General features: G+C 38.4%; 1 protein-coding gene, 1 non-coding gene and 1 pseudogene across 7 annotated transcripts in view; 2 read left to right on the top strand and 1 right to left on the bottom strand.

The window, feature by feature from the left end:
- Positions 1 to 538: 538 nt before the first annotated feature.
- trnac-gca lies at positions 539 to 610 on the top strand. Its single transcript has one exon. It is a non-coding gene; the product is annotated as a tRNA-Cys (tRNA).
- A 101-nt stretch (positions 611 to 711) lies between these two features.
- LOC120794086 (dickkopf-related protein 3-like) overlaps positions 712 to 22,950 on the top strand; it is a 32,936-nt gene continuing 10,697 nt past the window's right edge. For 2 of the 6 annotated variants that reach the window (XM_040134726.1, XM_040134733.1), the window contains exons 1-3: positions 938 to 1,051; positions 6,799 to 6,908; positions 11,677 to 11,796. The gene's annotated coding sequence lies outside the window, so the exon portion shown is untranslated. The other 4 variants (XM_040134727.1, XM_040134728.1, XM_040134729.1 and 1 more) reach the window with 4 other exon arrangements.
- LOC120794087 lies at positions 3,434 to 21,296 on the bottom strand (annotated as a pseudogene).

Below are 22,950 nucleotides of genomic sequence, written 5' to 3'. Positions count from 1 at the left end.
ATAACCTTAAAAGGAGACAAACGATACTACAATGTCACGTAATAACGCTTAAAATACATTAAGGACGGGCTCTGTGGACATATACAACGGCGCAAAACTGTAAAAGTTTAGGGGGAAACAAAAAATGTGTCTGTTTCCCCGAAAACTAAGACAAAGCTAAGACAAAACAAGTATGAACTAGTATTTCTGGTCTCAAAACTGCTCGGAAATATTGACCAGGTTAGCAATAATGAATGCAAAGACGTAGTAAAGGCACAAAGTAAAAATACACATTGATGACCAATAAGTAGCTGAACAAACTGTAAATGAGATTTAACATTCAAGGTACTGTGTGTGATTGGCGGTCTCTGCCGGACACTGGGGTAAATCACATCTGCGTCGTCTTCACTGTGGACGTTAGCTAAATGCTACATTATGGTTTTAACCATAGGCTCTACGTGATAACACTCGTCGCGGTGCCGTGGTACGCGCACAATTAAACGGTGGAACCACGCTGTGTCATAGTTAAATATATCCTACCTTGTCGATACATTGCATCGGGGGTATAGCTCAGTGGTAGAGCATTTGACTGCAGATCAAGAGGTCCCCGGTTCAAATCCGGGTGCCCCCTCTTTTCAAAACCGCCGAACCGCAACAACGATTCGCCGTTCACTTTATCTATGTGCACGGTAAACGGGAAGCCGCAGCGGCCTATTCAACGTTATGGTGAAGTTAGTGAATTCGTGCGTCAGTTAACGGCTGGAAGAAGCCCTACCCGCGCCATGTTAGGAGGCTTAGAAGTCGTGCATTTTTTAAAACCAAACCTCACCCATGTATCTTGACGTCTTATTTTTTTCCCTACGCATTTCAATGATTGTTTTACAATCCTTTAAGAACATTATATTACCAAAGCCGGCATCACTTGGACTGTTCCCACCCCCTCCTTAGAATGGTATGTTCCACCGGCATTAGGCTCAAGCTACCTTATGGAAGACGTTGTACAAAAGTTTTTTTAGCGACTAAAGTAACGTCCCAGTACAGGTTTTGCTTGTAAATGTGCCCACATTGAAATGTAAGTCACATATTAACATAATTACTTGTTTTTCTGTCATTGGCTAAGATAATTGGACTCCTTTTTTTGTGCGCTGCTAGCACTGGTTATGCTAATTAGGAACCGATTAAGAGCGAAGGCCAGGGGTGTTAGCTTAATTTTTCATCAGTTGAAAAGCCTGTTATATGTCTGGTTTGCCAGGTTAACCATTAACGACATTAGTTACAAGCAGTCGACATGCGTGTATGTTAATATTTAGCTGTGTCTTGTCAGTCATTTCTGCTCTCGTTGAACAGACAGTATAGGAATATCCGTCCTTTCTTGCCAAATAACTATTGCAAGCAAGTGCAGCCTCTGCTTTGTTGGTGGGCGTGGGATACATAGTATATGAATTAGGCTCAATCTGTCATTTGGGATCAGTGTGTAGTCAGTTGTAGTCTTGTGGCTCCATCGTGTGGCTGCTTGTCATCTGTCCCTTACAGTGGCTTGTTTTTTTTTTTTTTGTCATGTTTTTCTTTCGTTGTGTTATTTCCCTGTCATTCGGAAGCCACACGCACGCACAGAGGTGTTTGCTTGTACACAACCCTGTCAGGACACTTGTTCAATGATAATGATTTACCTAACTGGATCTTATGGACTACTCCATTTTGATCAGTCACTTTAGTTGTGGGCAGAATTGATATAAATAATAATATTGTTTCATTGTTTGTCCATCATGGCACAGTGTTACTTCAAGGCTGGCCACTCAAATATTCCTCCTAGAATAAGTATGTATTATAAACGTTAGGGCTGCAATTGAGGATTATTTTCGATTTATCGATATTCGCTTAGTCTGTCAAATGTCAAAAAGTAGTCAGGAATGACCATCGCAACTTTTCAGAGCCCAAATTGGTGTCTCAAAGGTATTTAATTTACAGTCCAAAACCCAACAATATTTTATTTACTGTCATATATGACAATGAAAAGCTACAAATCCTCCTGAGAAGCTTGAACCAGCAAATGTTTGGATTTTTTGCCTGACAAATTACAGTAACAATTAATTGATTATTAGCTTCCAATTATTTTTCTTTTGACGGACTAATGGATTAATCAACTAATTGTTGCAACTTTAATAAACTTACATGGTTAAGACTATTATGACTGATGTATCGGTTCAATTTCCCGCTAGGTAGAAAAACCAAAACTTATGTAGATAGCAAAAGATAATGATAAATCAATGCATACCATAGAGGGTCAAGATAATTTGTTAAACCTTTAAATAGTCATTGCTTTACTTTTACCTGGACATTTAGTGTATATATTCAAAGTCTTGATGTCAAACTGAATTAGAAGCAGGAACACTGTCATTACCGATGTGTGATTAACATCAGCCTCCAGGTTTTTAACTAATCAGTGCATTTAGAGGTCTTTCGCCTGATTACCAAGATCGAATCTCATGAGGATAAAAGAGTTTTTGCCCGAATGGCACTCACCTGACTGTGACAGTCATCTCTTCTACAAGGTCATTAACCTCAGTCAGAAGATAAAGTAGCACATTCATATAGGACTCCAACTAATAATTATTCTCATTATCGATTCTAGCTGCAACAATTAGTCGATAAATCGATTAGTTAATCAACAGCACACAGTAATCGGCAACTACTTTGATAATCAATTGATCGTTAAAGTAATTTTTTATGCAAAATTGTCAAAGAAATGCACCTTTCAGGTTCTCAACTATGAAGACTTCCTGCTTTTATTTGTTTTTATATCATATTAAAAAGAAAATCTTTTCGGTTTAAACAATTGGTCAAAACATTTGAAGATATCATCTTAGACTCACAGAAACTGGAATGGATAATTTTCACTATTTTCTGATATTTTGTAGACTAATCAATTAATTGAGTAATTGTGAAAAAAATTGGCAGATTAATTGATATTGTAAATAAGCATTAGTTGCAGCCCTATTATCAATTAATCTGTCTTTTCTTGATTAGTCGCTTAATCATGTAATCTATAAAAGTAATGGTGAAAATGGCCAGTTGCAATTCTTCCAAATTCAAGGTGACGCCCTCAAATGGATCGTTTTGTCCAAAACCCAAAGATATACAGTTTACTATAATAGAAAACTTAGAAAACCAGAAAATATTCACATTCAAGAAGCTAAAACCAATGAATTTTATGCATTTTTGCTGAAAAATTGAGTTAACCGACCAAACAATTATCAAAATTGTTACAGTTAGTTTTTTGTAGTAACTAGTCAATTGATTGACTAATCATTTTAGCTCTATGTGAAGAGAAAGCATGGTGACGGTCTGAGGTACTCATCATACACACCTGTTCAGACTTTATAAATTCGTCTGGTCTAAATATATGCCAAGATGATCTGTTCCATTTGTTTTCAACTCCTCACCAAGCATGAGATTAATATCAACACTCACCACCAGTTTTTATTAGAAGACATTTAAACAGAAATGTTCAAAGAAAACTATCATAACTTGATGTGTCTAAAATTCATCCAAACAATATTTCTCCAGAGACGTTTGAGATGATCATTGTAATCACTATCAGTTATATAGCTAAATATCTGTTGTAGTCCAAAGAGATATAACATTTTATGAACCAGTCATTGCTCGCGTAGAAGTTTCATGAAACAAAAATTACTCCATAGATTGGATAAAAACAAAAACACATAGTTAAATTGAGCTGTACATTGGTTTGCAGTATGAAGGCTAGTTCGATTCATTCCCTGACATCCGCTTGGATTGATGGGTTTTGTACCGTTACACATTTGCATCTCATCATTTCTGTACAGTTTCTGTACAGCTTCCTCTCAGACCCTCCAACCCTTGGATAATATGGCTGATCTCCTGTGTGTGATGGGAAAGAGCAAGATACAGAGAAAAAGCTGGCAAGAGCTACGAGAGCAGTTACAGTAAACACTGTCCAGCCACCAAGGTTGGAGTAGGGACATCCTGTGTCGAGGGTCTGCTTGATCGTTCAGATTCATCCTCTTGTAGTACCGTTACAGCCTTCAAGATGGTGTTCTTTCTTCTTCTGCCTGAGTCCTGCAAGTCCAGGACCCTTAGCAGCACTGCTCAGCTTCAATGAATCCTTCCTTTTCGTGACCTCCAAGCTCGACCTCAGCGTAACTGGAGTGGCAGCCCTGGTTGCGGAACTTCATAGAGGGCCAGTAGTTATTGGTGCGTCGCTAGAAACAACAGACAGTAGTTGCTAAAGGACGGGCAGCAGGCAAACTTGAGGGTGCATGGGGGGTATCTTTTAAACAGAAAAATAAACGGATGACTCTACACAGTGAATGAAACTGTGGTGTGTAGGTGGAGCCTGAGGTTGTTTTTCTCACCTGCATGAGGTAGAACGGTGGAGCAACTGTTGGGTGTGTGTTGATGTAGTAGACAGCCAGTAAGGTCAGAGCTACAAGCAGAACTAGGGCAGCCAGTACACCAGCTATGATGGCTGTGTTCTCCGTTACACCCTTATGCTTTGGAGGACCCGTCTGTAAGTCTGAAAGGAAAGAAAACCGAGAATGACTGAGGCATTGCTGATACACTATGCGTCAAAAGTTTTAAGGGCACACCCATTTTTCCATTTCTTAAGTGACAAACTGCCTGCAGTATTGAAAAAAAAAAAGTAAATATCATATAAAACATTGATGCCAGGGATCAAGAAATGGCTTAACTAAAATCTGTGTACAAAGGCAATGTTGGAAAGGACTGTGTTACTGTAATCTCTGAAATATTATTTGGACAGTATTACAATATCAATATCAATATATAAAATATCATCATGGCGAGAAAAAGGCAATTAACAAAGTAAGTCAGACTACATGGTCAGGGGTTAATGACCTGCATAACACTTTCCTGACACTTTGTGAGAACTTCTGCAACACTGTTGGGACAAAGTTTCTGAACAATATTTGATTTCCATTGTAGAAAGAATGCCACAGTTGTGTTTTGCTGTTGAGTCAAAATTTTATATTACATTTAGTTCAACAAACTGATTCAATTATTCTTTTTTTAATATTAAAAAAAAAAAAGTGTTCAATTCTTTAATATCGGTGTACACTGAGACTTTAAACTACGTAAATTTCAATAACAACTGGAAAAATTGAGGTATTCTAAAACATTTGACCGGTACTGAATGTGTGGTCTAATTTACTGGGATAAATTCAAGGTTTCTGCAGTGTAAACCACATTAAATTGCAATTTAAGACCTTTTTCGTGGTCATACTGAAAACCAGTAAAGAATATAAGGCCCATAATTATTTATAAAGTGCTTTTTTTTTTTAAACTTTTAATCTATTTTTTGAAATTTATATCATAATTATGTCACATGACCTGGACCGAGATTAGGCACTGGAACAAACTGAATTCAAGGCTTTTTTAAGAACTTTTCAAGACCTGCAGATACCCTGAATATGGGTACAGGAAAGAAATCCAGAGTGTCCTTGAGCAAGGCAGTTGGCCACAAGAGGTCTGGTTGTACAGGCCAACTAATTCCAGTGTGTTATAAGATACAGCATATTGCTAAATGCCTCCGTACAGGCTCAGGAAAATATTAACACAGCTCAGCTTTATTGATACAGCACTTTACGCACAGCGTACTTCATCCTAAGTGCTTTACGTCATAAAGAGAAAAACAGAACAAAAGAGAGGTGATAAATGTGAGAAAAAATAACTACCTGTGTTTATAGTAAAACTCTGACATTCAGCACAAAAGCAGCAAGGTTAGACAACCAATGAATTGACAAATGAAGTCTCTAACAGCCTCTAGCCAACGTGAAAAAACTGTTGAGATGGTGTGAGGGATAATTCTGGTTTATCACAAGTTAGAACCTACTGTCATATTTTTAGTCAATTCCTGTCGATAATGATAACATTGTACTCACAGAAGTAGTCTGATGTGGCTAGAAATAAGCATTCATACAGTCGTATAGCTTGTAAACAAGCTCACAGTTTAGCCAGGTTATCCAAACCACTTAATTTGGAGGAAAAATGAAATTGAGTGCACTTGTAATTTTGGAAATAATCCCTCATTGCACAGGAAAACTGTGTGCATACACAACTGTTGTAGGTATGGTAGGTCACAGTTGAACCAGGAAGTAGGTCTTGTCTGAATTCATGGCTAAAACTAATAAAATAACACTCAAGTTGTGACACAGATATAGAAGTTCAAGTCCTAAAGATATCAGGAAATTCATAACAGTGAGATGTTACACTGAATGTTTTTTTGTGGAATGTAGGACTGCAACGATTATTTTCAAGGATTTTCTCAATGAATCAGTGGATTGTTTAGTCCTTGAATCGTTAAAAAATAGGGAAAAAATGGCGTTCAGAGACCACTTCAGTATGCTTGTTTTGTCAGACAAACAGTCCAAAACCCAAAGATATTCAATTTACTCTCATATATGATACAAACAAACAGCAAATTTCATATCACACTTGAAGAGCTGGAACCAGCAAATGTTTGTGGTTTTTGTTTTGAAAATGACTGATTGTCAAAATAATTTAATTTTCTGACAATTGACTAATTAATTAATCCCAAAATTGCTGCTACTCTAGTAGAGTAATTCTATTTCACTATCTCTGAAAAAAGATGAATACAAAACATTTACTTGTAATGAACAAAAGCATTCAATTCAATTCAATTCAATTCTCAATCAAAACTCCAGTCCAGTAATTTGGATTCAGTTCCGTCCAGACACTGTACCACCTTGACAATTGAGGTTAATCTTTACTGATATACCCTCACTCTGTGTTTCTCCCTAGTTTCTTGCTGCAGAGAAACTCACCTCTAGTGACAGGCTGATCTTCAAACACTGCTGGAGAAGGTGTTGGACCTGGGGAAGAGTGGTTGAAGGAACTCATAGATCCCTCAGGTAGTACTGGGTTGTAGTCCTCACATGTGCCTTTAGCCTGAGTGAATGCCCACAGGAGTGACTCAAGAAACAATGAAATATCATCATCATTTCTCTGCTGTATACATGGGAAATGTATCTCACCTCTTCAGGGCAGTTATAATCTAACCACTCCTGCCTATGCCGGTCGATGCCGTCAGAACATCTGGAACTCAGCGAAAACAAAATGAGCGGTGAGGCCAGGTTCTCTATGGCTTCACTGCAAGATAAATCTTTAGAGTTTCAACCTACCGTTGAAGTGTGTTGCACCAGCCACAGCCGGTTGTCAAGGTGGATGTTTGGCAGAGATCACAGGATGTGTGCTGAAGGCAAGCTGGAGGAATGGGATACACAATATCTGAATTTAGTGCGGTGAATATTGAGGCTAGACTGTCATATGAAGGCCATTTTGTAAGAATACTTGCTGGGTAGAGGGATGAACTCAAAAGCAGATCCGCTAACAATCTTTGTCGTGTCAATCTCCACACGATGATACTCATAGATAGTACGCTGCTTTGCATCTTCAAGACAAATATAAAATGTTAGTATTTTTGCAAACTTTGTGTTTCCTGAAGTATCGTTTATATCAAGCATGTACCATGCATATAAAAGAATAAAATCCTAAAAAAAATTAACATTGCAGCCACCACGAGACAAAAATCTCCTTATTATTATTGTTATTATCCCACATATTCATTTACAAAAAAACTTTTTATCATTATAACAAGAGAAGATAGAAACTTATATATGTTACATGAAAAAAAATACCTGGTCAAAACTCAAAAAAGACTTTGTAGCCTACATCTGAGCAATATTGACTTTGCTTCAAGTATTCTTACTACACTAAGGACAAATTTTGAAATGTATAGGACTTTACAAATGAAACAGTACATTGCCTCGTAGTTTGTGGGCGTGATGTACCAGGGAATGTCGCAAATTTTTTACATATTTCTTTTGGTCTAAAGAACTAAGGAACTACTTGTTTTTCTTAGGGAAGGAAAATTAACTTCTGTTACAAATAGCATTATGGAATAGGACCAGGATCAATTGATAGTGTAATAAAGAGACTTTCGTCTAATTTGCTAACTCATAAAATTGGATTTAGCGTTAAGTTGCTCTTTAATAGGTTTAACAGAGTCGATTAAAAACTGCAACTGTTTCATTCCAGTTAATGTCAAATTAATTATGATGTTCTAAGACGCACTGTAGTGTGCCTCCCACCAGGAGGCATTCACTGCTCTGTGAGTCTCATGGAAAGTGCTCTCTAGTGAACAAACCATGTAATGGCAACACAGATACCTGTGGTATTTTTGTACTGATTTATAAGCCGACATATATGCCGATACTGTGGACTGGCCAATATACTGGTCAAGCTTTGTTAAAAAATTGGTAGTTTGTTATAATGGGGAATGTTTGTTTTTATAATGAAAAAGGTTTATGTCATAATAACAAGGAAAATTTGTATTATTAAACAACAAAGAAGAAGTTTTTTTTTTTTTTTTGCTCACCATGGCACCAATAGGCACCAAGAGGTTTTAAAGTCAGTTTGAATAACTACATTTTTTTTTTTTTTTTGCACAACTGACCTGAGAGCTGTGAGGAGGAGAGGAATGCCATGAAAGCGTCAGACAGTCCCACTTTCACTGGATGCTCGGTGGAATTAATTTGCTCCACTGGTACAGGGATCTGAGAAAGAACAGCCGTTTGTTTTAACACAACTAAACCTGACATGCAAGCAGAAGTTTCCTTATAAACATAGAAGAACGCAACAATTAACTTGACCGTACAGACAGTTTAGCTGAAATCCAAAACTTACATCTCTGTAGTTGAAAACAATGGTTCCATTTCTGTGGAGGACTGCCTGGAAAGTAAAAGTTCCTTCAGCCTCTCGGTCCTTTAGCCGCACCTTGTCCCACTGCACCACAAATAGATTACCTGAGCAGAGCAAGATACAGAAGCCAGTCAAAGATATCCAGGGGCTCCCAAACGTTACAAACTTCACTGAGGAGGCTCCCATTTACCGTTGTCCGAGTACCTCACTGTTGAGTTTTTGGAGAAGCTGGGGTCAAAGTTGGCCATGAGGGGGGCAACGTATTGTGTGGCAGTTAGCATTCGATGAGTAATCTCCCCCATGAAGATGAACCCTGAGGGCCGGGGGCAGAAACACAAGTACATAAGTTAAAAATACTTCAGTTAATTCCTGCAACTTTGTGTATTACTCTTTAATGTATTTAAAACCTCAAAACTTTCTGGAAACTGACCAAAATGTGTCCATAGCACAGAATATTGAAATCTGTTAATTACCAAAAACTGACATGGAATGTTTGGCCATATTTCTGAACTTCTTTACTCATTCTTTAGCCTATTTTAGACAGCACTTAACATTTGAGAACTTAGACTTCTCTTGGTTAATGGGAAAAGGGCTTTAAAATATTTAACAAGTTTCTCAAAGTATTGTCTCAAAAAAAGTATAGTGTATGGTATCAATACTGATCATCGTTTTAGTGTCTGTACTATCATCTGGTTTTAGTTTTCACGAACCTCTCCATGTAATTGGAGTGACTTATTTTGCTCGTATGACAGCAGAGATAAGAGATGATGTGTAACGTGTGCTGAACAACTACAATGCTCCATGCAGCTATTTAACACAGCAGCTGAAATAATAGCAATGTACCGTAGTGTACCATTTGTTTGTGACTTTTCAACAAGAGGTATAAAGCCGTGTCACAGATGTCGACCATGTTTGCTTGATTTAAAAAGCCCGTACTGTGAAATGAATAACAAAATTAAACTAATTTCATTCAAGTGTATATCAGGTTTTGAATGTTCTTACGATGGAAGTTTCAGAACACACATAGCAGGTCTTTAAGCAATTAAAATCATCAAATAACAAAGGCATTTACATTTAATTAGATATATTATGGCCTGGTAGGCCTGAAGATTTCCCCAGGGTAGGACAGAGTCCTGATTGGAAGAGCAAAGCAGATAATTGCTACCATGATATCAAGTAATGTAAAGTAAAACTCACCGCCAGTTGCTATGATGATTTGCCTCAAGTGGTGTCCATAAAAAGGGAAATCAAAAGAAAGCGCCACCCTCTATGGAAAAGAAAAATATCAGACATGGCCGGGTGTTAAGTCAGACGGTCGTGTGCGTGCGTGTGCTCCTCTCACCGCTGCCTGTCGATGTGTATTGGACAGTATGCCATGGATTCGGACTTGGCTCTTGTGCAGGGTGTTCAGATCTATCCACAAGTTATGAAATCAATTAATTTGCTTTATTAATAAAAAGACTATTTCACATTATTTCATATTATTTTCTTTTACAGTTCTTAAATTATTGTAGGTGACAGTTATTGATGAAGAATGTGAGGAAAATATCTAATTAGAAAATTCGACTAATTGCAATTAGAAAATATAAATAATCAGAAAACATCTAATTGCAATTTGTTTAACAGTTTTGTGATTGTGATGCAAAGTGCAATTATTTTCTAGAAGTTAAACCCTAGGCCTGTATTATATTGGTGGTCTACATAGTTTTAAAAAATGTATAGTAGATTTGCACCGAGCATTATCACAAACTTATTTGCAGGTGCTTGTTGTTGCTTGGTAACTCAGTTGGACACTAATCATGTTAGTTAAGTTAATTAAGTTAGAAGTTATATCAGAAGTGTGGTTCTTCATTTTCCAGGAAACCATCTCTTGCCAAGCGTTGATAGCGACAGTAGAGAAGACATTACAGCCAAGAATTTTGAAGTTTGGTTGATTCACAGAGTTTACAGTAAGTAGCCACAGTTGAGAATATTTGCTGGCAACAGTCGTCTTGACGGCCACTGACTAAACTTTCATACGCGTTTTAACGGCTTCTTAAGAATTTGTTAATAAGGTTATTAAAATTGGGTCTTGTGATTTGAAAATTACACTTTTTCAATTTACAGTTTGATAGAAAAAACACAGTTGAACATTCAGTCCTAATATTGATTAAACACAACATTTTATATAAATAGGCCATTTGTTGTCCATTTGGAAAAAAAACAATATTGGATTTTTGTATCATACACTTGAGTTACATACAGTAGTTTTTATATTTGAGATGTGGAGCTTAATATTTAAATTATCTTACAGCTGCAATGATTATTCACTTAATTAGTTGATCGACACAAATTAATCTGTTTTGTTTTTTTTGGAGAGCGTTTAATACATTTATTAGATAGAGACAATAGAGAGCAATATCAAGAAATGAGGGAGAGAGATTGATAAATAATTTGTTGTTTTTCAAGCAAGAATTCTAAACATTTGCTATTTCCAGCTACTCAGATGTGAGGATTTTATGCTTTTCTTCGTCGTATATAGTAAGATAGTAAACTGAACATTTTTGTGTTTGTGACTGCTGGTCAGAAACAAAAGAAATTTGAATATATCACCTTTGGTTGTGGGAAATTAGAATGTGCATTTTGACTAGTTATTGGCAGATTAATCAGTAATGAAACTAATCATTAGCTGCAGTCCTAAATTTTATTTCATACACATTTCATTAAAAGGATATCATTATTTTTTGTGAAAGATTTTCCAAAGTGTGTACAACCTCTTTTATCCACTTTTTTTAATAAATTGATCTCTTTCCTAAATACACCTCTGAATATTTATCTTTGTAGGGATCCATCTTCATGCTCATTATCAACAACCTGAAATCTTTTGAATTGCGTGAATAAAAACCTTGACTGAAATATTCTGTTATTTACTTTTTTCAGCCATTTTGCCATGACATGATCAAGAGAGGATCTGGGTTAATGCCACTCTAGGACAGTGTTTCCCAGCCTGGATGACGGAACCCCTTGTGGGGTTAGGAGATGAATCTAAGGAGTTGTGAGGTAAGAAATGCATTTGGCTACATTCGACTTCTTCTGTTTTGTTATGAAAATGATTCAGATGAGACGGTGTGATTCTTCAATTTATCTTCTCACAAGTCAAAGACATACAACCTGTCAAAAGGGGTAATAAGAGGAGATTGCTTTGTGTTAAGGGTTTGTTGGGAACTACTATACTGGGACATCTGAGGATTTGTTTCTTCTATTTCTGTCCATACATTTCCACTTGAGGGAGCTGTTTACACACGATGCCTTGACAATGAAAACAGATATCTACTCTTGATGGCATTATTAATGTATGCCGCAGTTGGAGGTGACAGAGAGCAATGGTTCTTGGGTTTAGTGTGGGCTCAGAAAGTGGAGCAGTTAAACGCAGCGCTCTCATTGCCACTCCAGCTGCTCCATATACAGAAAGCGACCCACTTTTTTCTCCCATCTCCACTGCCTGACACCAGCCTGCGTTTTCTAGAGGAGGGTGTGAGATTTCTAGGTGAGGAGATGGGAACAATCATAAACTTTTCCCTCACAGCTGACTGATTTATTGAAGAGATTCCCATTGGACAAGAGGTGGAGGGTCTCGGAAATTGGGATAAGACCTCCCAAAAAAAGGCAACAGCAGCCTTATAACAGGGTTACTTGTGATCTCGTCCAAGTGAGTCATTCACGAGCACACACGCATGCACATGCTAACACACAGCCATGCTTAAACAAACACTGTAAGTTGGCAGGACGAGATTCTCGTCTGTTTTCAATTTGAATTGTAGGGAGAGGAAAAAAAAGTACAACACAATTTATTTGGGTTGAATTTTACTGAGGCTGGTTCAAGTGAGAAATGAGTCTGGGACATAAAACAAATAAAACCTCATCATACACACTCAAACAAACACACACAGAGATCTGAAAGGTAATGAATGGAAAATGGCACAGGATAGGGCCACTTGGCATATACTTATTAACAATAACCTCCAGTCCCAGCTTCATAAATTTGTCAGAATAAAGATTATAAGCCATGCTGACCTTTCACCACAGTATTATCACAATTACATACCCATAGTCAGGCTAAAGCTTCTACAATGCATGTAAAAGTAACTTTTTTTTTTTTTTAAGGTTAAACCTGATAATAACCTACAATAACTTTTTAAGTTTCACTTCATTCATTTAGCCTAAAGTGGATGTGGGGAAGTTTACACTTCACCAGCTTCAGCCACATTTGAATTGCATTAGGGAAACACATCCTCAAACCCTTTTCTCTTATAAAGTGAAACATACTGTCTGAAAGTACAAACAATAATGCATTCATCTAGCTACCGTGTTGATGTCCAAGTATGATTTTTCTATAGTAAGTATTGAAAAGGTAATGTTGGAACGAAATAACATTTTTCTTTTCACTTATAATACTAGGGCTAGCTAGCTGCCATGATATACAAGAACATAACGTTGCTTTATTTCCATGCCCTTCCCACGGTTCAACTGATGAGGAAGCTAACTTTGTACCTGGGGCCTGCGGCAGCTTTAGTCTCAGTCATGATATCATGTACAGTGCCTAACAATATCAGGTGGTAAGTCTGCCACTGTCATACTCGACAGATGGAGCAACAGTAACTAAGGTAAATGGGAATTAGCGAAGGGTCAGTTTTTCGGATCTCACCAATATGCGGGTCATGTTGTCAGGCAGGGTGCTGATATCAACTCCTCCTCCACCTTCAGCCTGTGTATTGCGGGCTTCTCTTTGTTTGTGTGGGGTCTGCTGGTCTCCCCTGGTTCTGTGAAAACCAGATGGATCCCCATCTGTCTGCAGAGGAGTCCGACTTAGTGCATCTACAACAAGAGAGGCATTACAGTGACCGAACAGTGTCAATACCCAGATGTAGGCCCTGCATGAAGGAAACGTTCAGGAGACTGACTCCATGCACAAACAGATGTCTCTTGAACTCTGCAGGGTCAAGAGGTTCTTTTCTTGACATGATTTTTTTTCATGCTGTAGTCAACCCTCACCTTTTATTGACCATTGAGGCACACTATCAGCTCCTTAACAAATAAAGCACCTAATTCTCAATTACAGACTTTTAGTTAATTAACTTGCATTTTTTTGATAATAAACATGGTCATTGAATTCTCTATTTGGTTTCAAAATGTGTGAAAATTATCTGGTTAAATGTGGTCTTTAAAAGGAAGTGAAACAGTTCTGCTTTTATATCCGGTTGAGGCATCTGCTCTTTGGTGGCTACCATAATTTGGATGATAACAGGCAGACTTGTCCACAGAAAATGCGATCCATGTTTAGAGCTTTCGGATCAGTAACTCACAAAGACAGAAAAAACTCAACTCACAACACCAAGAAAAAAAAAAGACTTATAAGTAAATTTTCTTTGCATTTGTCCTGCAGAAATAGTGTCACCATTGCTTTTTGATTTCAGCATTTTAAACAAATAATGTGTTGTGTTTTGGCTGGATATTGGCTAACTATTAACTAATTGTGAAGCATAAAACCTCTCTATGATGCTAGCATTACATTGGCCAAATATAACCACGTGCGTGCCTGTGCGTGCATGTGCGCGTCTGTTTGTGCGAACATATGCTATATGTTTATTCACATCCCTGCTCACCACCTACATTTCTGCTGGTTTTCATGTCATCTGCTCAACAGATCATAGACGGATGTTTATATTTTTTAACATTTACTTCCCATCAGGAATGCGTTTTGTTATCTTTTTTTATTTTGACAGTAAACTGCTCCATGACTCATTGTCCTGCGCACATTTATGATCGACAGAGTTGCCAGATCAGCAGAACTCACTGAATGTTCAGCAGTGTGAAGGTCTCTTTTGTTTTCCCACTTAAAATCAAGTTAAGGGATTAAGTCCAGTTAGATGTCTGGTTTTTATGTGAGCTGTTAGTTCACTGAACTGTGTGAAGCATGTTATGAACATTTTGAGAGACGGAAAGACAAGAGCGAACGTGAGGTTTGGACCTCCCTCTGAGCATTTTACTTTTAAAATTGTGTTTACAACATTTGACCACAAATATGTAAACACCCTGGATCCTGTCCACATCCTATTTTTTAAGTTCTGGTCTGGAACTATTTTTTGGGCTTTGGCCAGGTCTGTTTGTTCCAGTTAAAATCTTAATGCTACAGCATTCAATTATATTTTAGACAAGAGTTTGCTTCCAGCTTTGTGGCAACAGTTTTTTTGGAAAGCCTTTTCCTGTCTCACCATGACATTTCCCCACTGAACAATGCCAGGTCCATAAAGAAGTGATTTTTCCAGTTTGGTGTCAGGGATTATGATTGGCCTCCAAGTAGCCCTGATCATCACCCAACATCCGTGTTGAACCTCACTAATGCTCTTGTGGCTGAATGGGAGCAAATCCTTGTAAACAAGTTCTGCAATCCTGTGGAAAGCCTGAAACCAGAAGAATCGAGGCTGGCATAGCAGCAATTGTTTTTGGAATGAAATGTTCAACAATCACATATGGGTGTAATGTTTGGGTGTCCGCATAATATTGACCCACATGGTCAAAACAATGTGTTTTTCCCTGTGTGCTTAAGCATAAACGAGTGATATGGCATATAAATGTTGCCATAGCTTATTGGATATTGGGCTTTCGGACTCTATTAACCATTTGTTAGATGCAGCAGATGACAAATCAGCTGTTAACCATTACAGGAATCGTGTGACATTTTGGGAAACATGCTGATTTGCTTTCTTGCCGTGAGTTAGATAAGAGGATCTGTACCGCTGTTGTGTTTGAATTGTAAATATGAAGCTACAGCCAGCAGCTGGTTAGCTTAGCATAGCATTAAGACTGGAAACAGGGAAACTGCTAGCCTGGCTTGGTCCAAAGGTCGCAAAATCTGCCTACCAGCTCCTGTAAAGCTCACATTTTGACAATATATTTTGTTTGTTTAATTAGTACAAAAATCAAGGTGTAAAAAGTTGTGGTTTTGCAGGGGATTGTGTGTAAGACTATTTCTTGGCCGAATACAGTGCCTTCCTCCTCATTATGCTGTAATATACTGTGTAGTATAAGATGTTATCATCATAATCAAAATGTAGTCTCTATTAGGCTCACAGAAAGCAGGGGCAAACTCATTGCATAAAGACTGAACTAAGTTAATATTCTGTTGTTAGAGAAGTAAAATACAATGACAAATGGACAATGAAAAGAAAAGAGACTTAACAGACAAAATGGGACAAGAGAATGAATCTAAGAGAGGTTATCACACACACAGGGGAGATTGCTCTAATGAGGAATCTTGTTTGATTATGGTGCAGTGGAAGCTATTTCCACAGCTTCAGAACAAGAGGCTTCTAATTGGGTCAGATTGGCAGCACTCATCACCATCATCACTAAACAGCTGAGGAGGCGTCAAACAGCATGGGGGTGAGATGAGGAAGAGCTGTGAGGAGGAGGCAGATCAGAGACTATGCATTAGTTGTTACAGAATGTGCATCAAGTCCTTTAGGAGTGCAGATGTCTAGTATATGACCCACCCTCCAAATACTTTTCATTTTGGTTTTTGAACTTGTTTTCTTTTCTGGAACATCACTAATCTTTTCTAACTGTCTGCAAGTGGAACCTCCAACAAAAAGGGGCTAAAAAGAGTTCAGGAGTGGGCTGGGCTTTACATAAGGACTCAAGTTAAGCTGACCTCAGTCGCATCAGGTCTGGCAGACACGTGTATGTGGAACCTGCACTGGGAATGTGCAAACTGGTGCAGAAAAACATGGTGACTTTGAAACAGGGCCCAGAAATCCAATTACTAAAATGACAAATGTGACAAATTTGCTGGTGAATAGCAGGTTGTTTAATTGTAAATATACACTCTGGTGCTCCCTAGATTAGAATAAAATGAACGGAAATGATTCTGACAGTCCTCTAAATTTAGAATATTCCTGTTACAGCCAGGATGGTGTCAGTTTACATCTGTGCATCTGCAGAATGCCAGATTTCCTGCTGCTTAATCCATCATATCTTGCAGTGCCAGGAGTGGTGACCTGCGTGTGAATGAAACATCTAATCCTGCGTGTTTATGTTGTATGGTTAACAATGACATAATCAGCCTTTTTAAGTCAGTGGCACCTGCATGGCAGTGGTATCCACATTATCTGATCCTCAGATGAGTCTGCATTGCAGCAACCACCTTGCAAATCTAGTGGGTGTTGGCAGTCACATCAAACTAGGACACAGCATTTTGAGCCATATATATAGTGCTGTGGATATACATCTTGTGTTAATTCATCCCATCACCGTAACCCACGCACCTATTTCCCTTTCTCCTGATCTCTTACTCTGTGTCTTTTTCTAGAAACATACACTTGCTCTGCGGGCCTTTAATTACTTGTTGCTGTTTATCACTATCTATCAGTTCCTTAATCTTTTGTTGTTGATGACAGACATCTAAGAAACACAGCAGGTCACATTTTTACAGTTTGAAAGCAGCTTTTGAAGACCAGACAGCAACTGAAGACAGAATACACAGCAATCAAAGCGACGTTCCTCAACTGAGACAAAAGCTAAATGGTATTTCAGTCCGTTCAGCTGGATGAGGTCCAGTAATGAAAAATAAATTTCCCCTGAAAATAATCTTTTTTGTTTTTCCTGGGTAATAGCACTTTGAAGTTCAAGTGAAGGTGAGAATACATCGAGGGTGTAAGGCATGTACTTGATCATGGAAAGGAAAAGAGAAATATCAGCAGGCCCAGCAAACGAGAGCAGAAGGCCAACATCTCTGCAGAGACAGATAAAGTAGACTGAATACAGTGAACCATTATGTACCGTCCACAGCTGAGGACAGGTGGTTAAATCTCAAGATACAAACAAAGTCTTGACCCTGTAGCAGTCCTGTTTTGCGTGCTGTTAGAGGCACGGTGTAAGTATCAGTACAGGGGTTAGCGAAGCACCTGCAGTCTTCTGGCAGAATAATCGGTGGTGGAACAATCACACCGCAAGGTCACTGCTATGTGTGTCATTACAGTTTAATACAGTGATTTTATTGTAGTTGGATTTCAAAAGGGTGACCTGTGGTAAAACAGTCCTGGAGCTTATGGTTGGGGAGGAAGCCATTTGGCACCCTATACTGAGAGGAACAGCAGTAACCATAACACACAATCACAAACACTGGCAGCTGGACTGATAAGGACCTGAAAAGAAAAGAAAAGAAAAAAAAATGTGGTGTTTAGATAAACATAGACAAATGGATCAGATTCAGAGTTTATAAAATGTTTGATTTAAGTGATGAACTGCCATGGAGTTGTTTTTTGGAACTGGTTTTCTATTTTTAGTGCAGATGACAATTTTCCAGTTTGCGAATGGACTTGGCCAGATGTGGTTTACTGTCTGTTTTTTCAGTGGTGCGGTGTCTATTGTTTTCACAATAGATTATTTTAGTAGGAAATGTATAGTAGCTCCTGATTAATGGCTAATGTTACATGATGAAGTTTTTTTTTTTGGTTGTTTGTGGCTTTTGTTGTATGTATTGTACTGCGGGTAGTAAGAGTTGGACTTTAGACTTATGCCCCCTTTAGCATAAAAAATAAAACTCTATTAGATAGATACTCTCTTGGTGGTAACCAAGAAATAGTCTTACCTATTGGTCTTATGGTATTTTTTTTTTTTTTTAGCTGATCTAGGTCATTTGTCTAGTACCTCAGTCCCACCTAGTCTATTAATCAGTGCAGCCTGTCAGATTTGGATCGAACTTGGCTTGTATAGATGCCATCTTGTGTGAACTGTTAACATCTGCATCAGACTGAAACCTGAATCATGTTACTCCTAAACAAAACTTCTCTGTTCTTTTCAGACAAAAATCTTGACAACAGTAAGCATCTAGTTGTTAAATCTGTATGGACAGCAGGTACATTGAATTGTATTGGAATTAATAGATGCACACAAATGTTTAATCTTCACTGTCTATCAGTTGAATACTGCCTAAATGGTCACTTTGTTAAGATTTTTTGACCAAACATCATATTATGTGTAATCTAAAGGGAACTGTCCCTAAATTTCAATCAAATCAGATTGAGACGCATTTGGCCTATAGCACTAGCACAATCAGACATGCTGACTAAGCTCCATGTAGTGAATAAGTATCTCGGTGACCTGATGAACATTAGAGGTGATGCAGCAGGGACACTGGGATGCTGTAGGTAGGGGAACCAGAACTGGGAGACGGACCAGACTTTCTAGCTACATCCTTGCCAGACAAAGAAACATGACAAGACCTGAGTGGTTCACTGAGAGAAGCTGTAAAGGTACTGGTAGGCTGATTTCTTTTTTAACCTTTGGACAGAGCCAGGTTACTATGTCTTTTGAGGTATACCTTTTCATTTTTATAAACTACCAACCCAACCTGTCATTGTACATGAATGACACATTAAATAGGTATTTCGACAGACAGATTCCACGTCTCAATTTGATAGCCTAGGCACGTTCACACCAGCATCATTAATGGCTAAATTTCAGACCAAAATCAGCTGATTTCAGTGAAAGCACTGAAATCAACGGCTTTGCTCAAACAGGTGAAATAAATCTGCATAGAACTTTTGCATAGAAATCATCTTCAGTGACTTTTAACTCTGAAATTTGTGCTGTTGATCAATTGCAGACACTCATGACACTTTGAAAGAATGGGAGCAGCCATGCAACCAATTATATCAAACTGCTGGAATAATAACAGCTCTGCAAAAGACATTTGGCATGCTCTACAGTCAGTCATGAGACAGGGGTTGATGGTACAAATACATTCCCTTCAATGGAAGCGATTGAGCGTCACTACATCATCGAGATTCCAACACCACCTATTTAGTGAAGAGTTGTTCCACTTTCTAGTGTGAGTAAGCACTAAAATGAATTTATCAGGCTGTGGGAAAAGGGCCCAAAATAGGGACCCAGCTGTACAGGGATGAGGCTGACAACTTGAGCTGAATCGCTGGTTTTAGCATATTTCAGTGATGAATGTGGACATTCTGCTGGACTTTATGTGGCTTTATGTTTGGGGGATCTGTCTCTCTGGTCTGTGCACAGTGTGTTGGGTTGTCCACTGCAGAGTGGGGCCCTGATCAGAGGAACTGGGACCACAGGAGAGGCCTGAGAAACTGGAGCACCACTGATTGTCGGAGGATGAGCGGCAGCGGAAGAACGGGGGCTGGCTAAAAATAATGTATCTCCAAGGAGAACAAAAATACATACATGCGGATACACACGTAGACACGCACACACGCACACAGATGGTATGACAGAGAAGTATACAGCATACATATACAGAAGATGCACAGAACAACCAAGCACGCTGTGTTTTGGGTGACAAGACACAGTTTGAGATTAAATGAAATAACATTGAAAAGCAAAAAACTTTCCAGATTTAAAAATTTTAGACACAGCTGCTGCTGTCATTGACCTTTTTCCAATTTTATAAAATGCCTGCTGGAATGAAGTCACAAGTCATCATTGAAATTACAGCTTAACCTCCAACATTTATTAGCTAAAATGCAAGATTTCTGATATCATGATCCGTATTTTTCAAACAAATGAACACCAGACATTTTGTTTTTTTCAAATCTGGAAAAACAGAGGTTTTGGAATGGCATCTTGAGAAAATCCAGATCAACACAAAGCATTTCATGTGCTTCCTGTGACTGAAAGAGAGAAATGTCAGGGGACCCGTTAACCTGACACACGTATATGAATGCACCAAAAAAGTGCCCAAACAACATTTTTCAAGTATGCCTGTTGCCAGAGTTTGTGGCAAAGAATTCAGGTCAGATTTCTTTGAACAGAATTCAGTTATTTGGAAGCTGTTCTGTGCAACACTTGACAGTCTATTCTGAAGAAATGCAGTCAAAATTGTGCTGATATTAGTGTACATGTAAATACCTCCGTGTATTTGCTGCTTACCTTCATGCTCTTGAGCCCAGACTCTCCCCAGCTCAGCCTGGGAGAGACAGATGAGGATAACAGCACAAAGCCCCATGTCCAGCTGACTCTTCTCCTTCCTTCCCCAACTCTTTATCACTCCTCTCTTCTTCTTCTTTTTCTTCTTATTTCCCCCTGTTTCCCCTCTCACTTTGCTGGATGAACGGGGCTCCTCACTCCTCCGCCTTCTGTGGCTCTCTCTGCGCCTCTGCTCTCCCACACAACTGCTTTTTCTTCACCTCAGCTAAGGTTTATTGCTTTTCTCCCTCCTCTGTCCGTCGCTCTTTTCAGCTTTATGTCCTTGTTTGGCGCTCAGAGTAACTTCTAGGACGACGGGTCCATGGTAGGCAAAGAGTTGACAGCAGCTGAAGTGTTACAGACTGAGGGTTTGTGTTTTCTCTTTGCTCTTCCTTTTCTCCAATTTCATTATTCTCTTCTTTGAAATAACTCCTCACTCCCCCTTCTGTCTGTCTGTCTTTCTATCTGTTGCTGTCTATTTCCTTGTGTTTGTTTCTCTTTCTCTCTCTAAGAGAGCTCTGGATTTTTGTAAGACTTCCCCAAAGAAGAAATATTTATGTACTCCTCAATTTTCTCTCTCCTCTCAAACAAAACAATTGGGGTTGGAATTGGCAGGAGCATGTCTCCCCCATGTGGAAGCATGTTGAACCAAAACAAATGTGATTCTTAAATGTTTGACATTTAGAGGAGAGCTTCCACTTGGGTATGTTTGAAGAAATATTACATGCATTAATGATATTTGTACGTTTTTTGTTTGTTTCCTTTAACATATGAATACAGTTTTGCTAAAAAATAGTTTCCCATAGTGAAGAATTTCTGTCCGTCCCATTTGAGAAGATTTGTTCAGTAAAGGAAAGATCCAGATACCAGTATTTGTATGTTTAGAATTAGTGATGAAACGATTAGCTGATTAATCGACTGGTCGATAGACAGAAAAGTCTTTTTTTTTAAGCATAAACACACCAAATTCACTGGATACTGCTTCTTAAATGTCAAGATTTGGTTTTTTGTCAGCCTTGTATGATAGTAAACTGAATATCATTGGGTTTTGGACTATTGGTTGGACAAAACAAGACATTTAAAGAATTCACCATGGACTCTGGGAAACTGTGATGGGCATTTTTTTTTTTTTTTCACTATTTTCTAGCATTTTATAGACTGGTGTTATTTTAAAAGAATGAAACCAACAATTAGTTATTTGGTCTCTTAGTAGTTTCCAACTGTTCCGCTCTTTTTGTGGCACAGAGCTCCAAGTCCATTTGTTCCTTCTGAAGATGTAAATCTTCCTAAAAATGGGTCACAGTCATATAGTTTCATTTTTAAAAAAAGCTCAGTAATTTTTAAAAACAACAGAGCACTGTAGTTTCTAGCAAATGTTACTCAGACAGCAGTAAATAGTGCATTTGTTGGGGAGTATTTTCAACTGCAGATTAAAAATCCACTACAGTCTCATGTTCATTGTAATGAAGGAACATGTCACCCACTAATCGTTTTTGGACAAAAATAGAGCTCTATGGCACAGAGGCATAAGATATATCATGTTATGGAAACAAAAATGTTGGTTTCGGTCTTTTCATGGGATTTGTTGACAATGAGAAAAATACAGAATACCACCAGCCTTATCCTTTAATGTTTGCAGCTTACTGCTGCTATGCTCTTGATTATGAATCTCCCAGTGGGATGGGATGATGAAATACCAAACCCCAAGCAACTATGAATGGGTTGTGAGGAAATCTGATGTTATTTCCCATGCCTTGATATTCCCTCTAGGAGTTAATCCTGTATGCCTGTGGACAGGTAGGAGACAGGAGGGCGGACACTGTGTGGTGTTTTGCAGAGAAGAATCGGACCTTGTCACATTCTTGCACATTTGTTGTTGATGATAAAATGCGTGCTCACGGCCTCTGTGCTGAGAAAATCTGCGGTTCAGACTTATATTAACTCAGAATCCGATTACACACAAAATACAAAAACAAAAATACATGTACACACATAAAACAGGCCAAAAAGATGCCAGACGGATTTGTATGGTAATACTACCCGGTGTTACATAAAGAGTGGATGTTGTCTTTATTTTTGTTTATTGACTTTTTTTGAGTTTTCTCTGTGTCTTTGTAGGTATTGTTTTCCCACATGCGTCTTGGATTCTTTCTTTCTCCTGAGGTGCTCCACTCTACCACTATTAGGCAAAAACTCTGGATGGGTTTTGGCATCATGGTAACA

Source organism: Xiphias gladius, chromosome 9 (assembly GCF_016859285.1).
Source record: "Xiphias gladius isolate SHS-SW01 ecotype Sanya breed wild chromosome 9, ASM1685928v1, whole genome shotgun sequence".
Lineage (NCBI taxonomy): Eukaryota > Metazoa > Chordata > Actinopteri > Istiophoriformes > Xiphiidae > Xiphias > Xiphias gladius.
Note: the sequence above shows the minus strand (reverse complement) of the source record. Positions and strands in the feature narration are given on the sequence as shown.